The sequence below is a fragment of the Silene latifolia genome, chromosome 9, assembly GCF_048544455.1.
Source record: "Silene latifolia isolate original U9 population chromosome 9, ASM4854445v1, whole genome shotgun sequence".
NCBI classification, from domain to species: Eukaryota; Viridiplantae; Streptophyta; class Magnoliopsida; order Caryophyllales; family Caryophyllaceae; genus Silene; species Silene latifolia.
This window is the reverse complement of record NC_133534.1, coordinates 165,558,057-165,566,179: the sequence shown is the minus strand read 5'-3', so window position 1 is coordinate 165,566,179 and position 8,123 is coordinate 165,558,057.

Sequence of the window (8,123 nt, the reverse complement as noted above, 5' to 3'; positions counted from 1 at the left end):
TCATGTAAACATGAACGCCACAGTCAGTGGGGAGTAACTCAAGGTTCTCCCAGCCACAATATGTCGAAATGCAAGTAAACAACCACTTAATTAAACATATAGATCATGCATCATATATGAACAATAAAGAACAAAGATAATATAATTGATATCATGGTGAGATAGGCATAATACTTTCTTAGTAGAATATGCATGATAAATGAGAATAGATATGCAATCAAGGGAATAGAATAATCAAGTCAACCAACTCATATTGACACGACTCAACAAGTGTAAGACCGACACAAAGTGTAGACGAAGCATCTGGCTCAGAGGCTACCTTTAAAGCATGTCCGAGATACCACACACAAGAATATATCCTAGGCTCCACTCCTCTTGGTAGGACGACGATCATAATACAGTCCTAGTCTAAACCTGGATCCAGACTCTCGGGATGGGCGTCACCCGATTCGACATGCGGTGACCTATCCGCATCCAAGACTCGAAACATGGCACACAGTCCGTAACCAAAGGCCGAGTAACCCCAAATCGGAAACATGGCACACAGTCCGTAACCAAAGGTCCGAAGAGGCGGAAGGATAACCCAATCCGGAAACATGGCACACATATCGGTGACCAAAGGTCTGAAAGGGCAAATAAGGAATGTCAAGTCGTCACACAATGTAAAACGTCACACTTGAGTCACAATAAGAGTAATAATGATCATGCAAACATCATATGCCACGGGACCATAAATGTCACATTCATACTCATGGCTTGCATGTCACCATAAGTACAGATGGGAACATTAATCCCAACAATCATATCGCAAGTAGAGGGCTTATAGCTCACGCCTAGTATCCGATAGGACCAAGACTCTCACAACAGAACAATACAAGGCATTAACAAGAATATGACTCTTCACAAATAACCATTTAATAATAATGACTCATACTTGTCTTATATTAATAGATATTCCATTCTCTGATTTAACATGCCGGTTAAATAAAATATAATAAATGATAATGAGTAACTTACGTTATATGAAATATACGGGATAAAATGTGACCAAGAGCAAGTGAACCATTTATGAGCCCAATAGTTAAATCGTGTGAAATCCAATGAATGGACTAGGATAAGCCCAATAAATAAATCACGTTACATGCCCAACAGGATAAATAAATAAATGAACGATATTAACTAATTACGTTACATAAAATGTGAGACGGTTAATTTATCATATTTTAATTAAACCAATTTAGCGCCAAAACGGTTAATAAACAAGGCCAACCCTATTAAAATGCCATACCACACCTACATAGCCCAATGACATATGATATAAAATAAGACCAATTTGCCACATTACTAAATGACAAGACGGGTACATGAGCATATTTGAGACGGTAATTTAAATAATTAAATAGTGGGATCTTATAAGTATAAACCATGAAAGATAAATATTTAAATAAGCGAATTTAACGAATTACGTTTTATAAAGACACGAGACGGGAATTCAAATAATTTAAATAAACCCAAATTGCGCCAAGAACCATGATAACCACGACTCAAGGGGAGCCCTTGGGCAGCCAAATCCCGACCCCATCAACAACCTTACACGGCCTTACCACCAGCCACATTTCAAGACGACCCAAGACATTGACATTACGACTCAAGCCCAACCAAAAATAGGTCACCTGCAAATAGTCATCCACGACATCACCAAAACAGAGACCAAGCCGCGCCCAAATGGTCTCGTACCCTCACCCAACGGCCACCACGCAACTGCCCACAACTCACTCAGTCACCTTCTCATGGCTGCCCCTAACCACCCTTCACACCGCCTTATACCCCGTCCTAAAATCAGTCCAAAAACAGAACCAAAGGTACCTACAACCGCCCCAAACACAGTTCCCAATGACCACTCATTCGACAGTCCCAAAACTGTCCGTGGGTTGCAGTGACACCGTTCCCAAAATAGACTAAACCCTACCGTGTTCACAACTACTCGAACAGCAGCCAACAGTCAAACAAGATGGAGCACATCCGACATACAAACAAAGGTCAAATCCTCTTAAACGAACCGAGCCATGAAAACAGCCGTTCAAAACATGTAAAATACTTGCTAAACTCACACCATTAACCATACACATGAAAGTGAACATAAAGAACACGACTTTCGCATACAAGGGGGTTAAAAACGAATTTATGAAGCGAAATATCGACACATTGTCGAGTAACCTATCACCGTTACCTTTAGCTCTCGAATTCCGGAGTAAAACATCCAAAAACGTGCACTTTCCTTCAGTCTTCAAGGTCCTCAACTTAAAAGAGGAAAAACGAATTATATGACTCACCAAAACCGAATTTGTCATAAGATGCCCAATTCAAAAATTCAACAAAATCAAAGCTTTCTTACCATAAAAGAATGAGGACGGAGAGAGTAAGCTAATGGTGTAAAAATAATGGAGTTTGGTTGAGAAATAAAGGAGAAAATGGAGGTTGAAAGAGACAGAAATGGGGTGTGTTGTTGCTGCTGCTGTTTCGTTGTTGTTGTTGTTGTTGTTGTTGTTGTTTAAAGGAAGAAGACGAAAGGAGGAAAGAGATAAGAAGGGGGGTGGGGCGTGTTACTACATCAACAACCACACAAATTTATAATAATAATAATATATAATAATATATTAATAATAATAAGAATAAATGAATTATAATATTATATATAAATGAGATATTTAGAGGTAGGGTGTAAGAGGGTAGGTGAGCATGTTGTTAGTTTCTGTTTGGTCCGGATTGAAGCAGGTACAAAGTGAAATGTGACGGTCTATAGCTAGACAGAAATTAAGACGGGAATTATTACTATTGCTGTCACTATTATTGTCCGACCAAAAATATGTATACATGTATTCTTAATAATAGGTATTTTTATAAAAATGCACTTTTATATAATACGTTTATAAAAATCGTGTTTGACATAAAATTAATTAAATTGGATAATTCAAAAATACTTAATAAAGTAATCCAAACGGGTTAATAAATTTTAAATGTCAAAATGGGAAATTCGCGGGTGTTACATATCAAGCCCTGTTGATGTTGCATTCGGCATATACTCTCGAAATATTGCCCTTTGATGACCTTCTTGAGTAGCTATAACCTCGGTTTCTTCCACCGAATCTTCAAACCCTACGGGCTTCTATTTCCCTTTATTTAACTTCCGTCTTTTCCCTTCTAAGTTAGGATCAACCCGGTTATGATCGGGGTTAGTTGGTTTTAGGTTTGATGAAGGTGAGGGAGTTTTGAGAGGGACATAGGTTTTGTTGCATGGTGATAATTGGATTTTGGAGGTTGTGGACCGAGTTGAGGGCGAGTGGAATTGAGTTGAGGGAGGAGTCATAATGATGATTGGATTTTGGAGGTTGAGTGTGTAGAAACGTCTAAAGGTAAATCTTTAGGTGTTGTGTGTGATTGTGATGGTAGGAGGTGAGTATTTATGGGAGTAATAATTCAATTATGGTAAAAGAGTTTAAGGGAAATTGGAAAGGTGGAGGTGGCGTGTGGAAGTAGGTAAAGGTTTCCTTTTTTTTATTGTTTACTTACCAGAAGATAAAATAAGTGGTTAGGGTAAATTTTTTAAAAGATATGATAAGATATGGTAAGATATGACAAGTTATATAAAGTTGTGGAGAATTTCGGTTAAGGCAAGAAACTGGAAGCAATTTGTTACGACTCTTGGTTCGTAATAAAACTTAAGATATACATGACTAGAAAATGGAATATTCTCATAATATAATATAACATTTGACATAAATAAACTTGCAACGAAAAATACGGACACAGTCATACAATCTCGTCAAATCTAGTCAGTCATATGGAGAATAAAATATTTGTGACAAGTTTAGTTGCCACCAATTAAACCAATTTCCAACCGTAAAATCTCAAAACGTTATCTAGCCAATGCTTTGGTAAAAATGTTTGACTACATGATCACGTAGATGTTGCCCTTATCTACATGATCAGACTTATGTGTCTAATGTCTACATGATGAGTCTTATGTGTCTAATGTGCCACCAACTCCTGTCTTATGTTGCCCTTATCTACTTGATCACGTAGAAAATGGTGTCTAATGTCTATATGCTTAGTTCGTGAGTGCTGTGCAGGGTTCTTAGATATAATTATGGCACCCGTGTTATCAAATAAAATAGGTATACACCCAACATTAACACCGTAATCACATAGTTGTTGCTTAAGCCATAAAAGTTGAGAACATACAAATCCAGCAGCAATGTATTCGGCTTCAGCTGTAGATAACGCAACAGAATTTTGCTTCTTTGACCCCCACGTGATATTACACGGTCCACCAAACGTGGCTATGCCGGAAGTACTTTTTCTGTCAAGTGAACAACCTGCATAATCTGCATCTGAATACCCTATGAGATCGAAATTACACTCAAGAGGATACCACAGATATAATTTAGATGTACCTATTAAATACCTCATGATTCTCTCAACTGCAATCATATGGGATTCTTTAGGGCACGATTGGAACCGAGCACATACGCATACACTAAACATAATATCCGGACGACTTGCGGTTAAATAAAGAAGTGAGCCAATCATACCTCGATAAGTGGTCTCATCGACAGACTTACCGTTTTCATCCAAAGTCAACTTCTTCTCAGTACCCATAGGAGTTGGATTAGAATTAGAATTTTCCATACCGAATTTCTTGATTAGGTCCTTGATGTATTTTTGTTGGTGTATCATAATCCCTTCATGAGTTTGTTGGATTTGGAGTCCAAGGAAGAACTTGAGTTCTCCCATCATGCTCATCTTGAATTCTGAGGTCATTAAATATGAAAAGTACTTACATAAACGATTATTAGTTGAACTAAAAATAATATCATCAACGTATATTTGTACAACTAATAGATCGGAATCCTCGGTTTCCAGGAATAGGGTTTTATCGACAGATCCTCTTTTAAAACCACTTTCAAAAAGATATTTTGACAATTTGTCGTACCACGATCTTGGAGCTTGTTTCAAACCATACAGGGCTTTATCTAATTTGAAAACATGGTCTTGAAACTTGCTATCGAGAAATACCGGGGGTTGTTCAACAAAAACCTCCTCATTCAAATAACCGTTAAGAAAAGCTGTCTTAACGTCCATTTGAAAAAGTTTAATTCCTTTATGAGCAACAAATGCTATTAATAATCTAATAGCCTCAAGTCTGGCTACAGGAGCGAAGGTTTCATCATAGTCAATTCTTTCTTGTTGATTATACCTTTTTACAACCAATCTAGCTTTATTTCGTACTATAACTCCTGTATCGTCCAACTTGTTTCTGAAAACCCATCTCGTACCGATAACCGTTCGGTCTTTAGGTCTTGGAACCAAATGCCACACTTTGTTCCGTTCGAACTGTTGAAGCTCTTCTTGCATAGCAATGATCCAATCTGGTTCGGCAAGTGCTTCTTTGATATTTTTTGGCTCAATGGTTGAAAGAAAGGAGTAGAAAGAGGAAAAGTTGTTAAGTCTTCTACGAGTTCGAACGCCTTCATTCAAACTTCCTAGGATGGTTTCCATTGGATGGGAATCCTTATATCTCCATTTCTTTAAAACAGGAGGCACATCTTCATCTGAACTAGTTTCATCATCTTCGAATGATCGGGGTTCAAGCCTTGTTCCCCCTAAATCCAAGCCTGGGGTTATAACAGAATCAGATATAACACTGGACTTAGTTCGTTGATTTAGAGTTGAAGTTATAGCTTCATCAGTTATAACTTTATTCTCTAAATTCTTAGATTGAGAAGAGGTTTTAGTATCATCAACTAAACTCTCAGTTCTCTTTCCTTTATCATTTGAAGGGCTTCTTTGTTCATCATTTGTGCCCTCAATTTCTTTATCTTCCTCATCCAATTCTGGAAGTTTATCCCTGGATAGTCGGAAATCAGGTTCGTTCAAATCTTCTTCCTCATCCTGTTTAGCTTTGTCAAACATATTATTCTCATAAAAAACAACATGAACACTTTCTTCGATGCATAAGGTTCTTTTATTGAAAACCTTATATGCTTTACTATGATTAGAATAACCGACAAACACCGCTTCGTCACTTCTGGGATCGAATTTGCTTAATCTATTTCTGCCATTATTATGGACAAAACATTTACTCCCGAAGCAACGTAGATGTGATATGTTAGGTTTACGTCCCCTAAGAAGCTCATAAGGAGTCTTCTTGAGAATGGGTCTAATCAAAGCTCGATTATAAACATAGCATGCAGTACTAATAGCCTCAGCCCAGAAATTTCGAGGTAGGCCACTACACAATAACATTGTGCGTGCCATATCCTCCAATGTTCTATTCATACGTTCAACAACACCGTTTTGTTGTGGGGTTCGTGGTGCCGAGAAGTTATGCCCAACACCATTCTCCCTACAATATTCTATAAAAGTTTGGTTATCAAATTCGGTGCCATGATCCGTACGAATGGAAATTAACTTTGATTTATACTTATTTTGGGCAAGCTTCACTAGAACTGCAAACTCTTCGAAAGTTTCATCTTTTGAATTGAGAAATATAGGCCAAACATATCTAGAGTAATCATCAACTAGGACGAAGACATACCTGGATCCACCTCTACTTCTTACCTTCATTGGGCCACAAAGATCCATATGCACGAGTTCTAGTGGTTTCTTGGTACTTACCATTCTCTTGGGTTTGAACGATGATCTCACATGTTTGAAACGAGCACAAGAATCACATAAAGTTTCTTGATCAAACTTGATTGAAGGAAGTCCTTCAACTAAATCCCATATCTTTAGTTTATTTAACGTTGTTGAATTTATGTGAGCCAATCTTTTGTGCCAAAGGCATGGATCATCTGTCGTTACTTTCATGAATGTGAATGAATTAGTAGGAATATTATTTAGGTCAATCATATAAACATTCCTTCTACGGTGTCCTTCAAGCACAACACTACTTGTTCCTTCAATTATTATTCGGCAAGAGTCCGAATGAAAGACAACTTTATTTCCTTTGTCACATAATTGAGAGATACTTAGTAAATTGTGTTTGAGACCACTAACAAGATAAACATCACTAATAGCATGAGAAGAGGATATTCCAACTTTACCAACACCGATGATCGTACCCTTCTTGTTAACACCAAATGTGACCTTACCTCCATCGAAAGGTTCAAGTGAAAGAAATAAATTTACATCTCCAGTCATGTGCCTTGAGCCTCAACTATCAAGGTACCATAAGTTATTTTCTTTCATCACAACCTGCAAAATAATTAGATATAGTTTTTAGGTACCCAAGCTAGGTTGGGTCCTTTGACGTTAGTCACTCTAAAAACTAGATCTTTTCTAACCCAAACCCTTTTTATAACTTTTCGTTTTGGAGGCGAATGGGTTTGTTTAGGAGCCGTCTTAGGTTTAGTTGTGGGTTCCTTATGTCGTGGTCCTTCAGATTGTTTTGGAGGAGCTTTGGTTTTGAAGGGCTCTTTAGGTTTAGGTGCTTGTTTTGATTTTGTAGCCTTTTTGAAATCAAAACTCATATCGTAGAACCAACGATGATCATTTTTGCGTTATCCACTTGTACTTGGTTCTGATGGGGTACAATCATTATCCTCGAAAATAGTGTCGGATGCTTTAACAAAGTTGATTCCTTTTCTTAAATCCTGAGCATATTTGACACAATTTTCTTGGGTATGTCCAGTATGACCACAGTAATTGCAAATCAAATATTCTGGTAAATTTGTATATTTTCTCCTTCTGAAATCTCGTTTGGAAGGGGTTGATTTGCATTTAGAGTGATCTCTACGACCATAGCACTCATGTCCTAATCCCTTTTTCATGTTATTATCTGATTGCTCAGTTAGGAAATTTAGGACACGTGTGCTACCTTGCCATTTCTCATGAACTTTTCTAGCATGCAAAAGTAATTCCTTTAGGTACTCTATTTCTTTGTTGCATTTGGAATGGTCTGACTCTACGACTTTGGGAGGATGAGTCTCTTCATAGTTGTCACTAAAGTTCTGGAATCTATCATTAAGAACACGTACCGTCTTGGTATGCGTTCTTTTAGTATTCGAAAGAACAGTCTTAGATTCCTTTAATTGCTGAGTTAGAGATTCAATCTCCTTCTT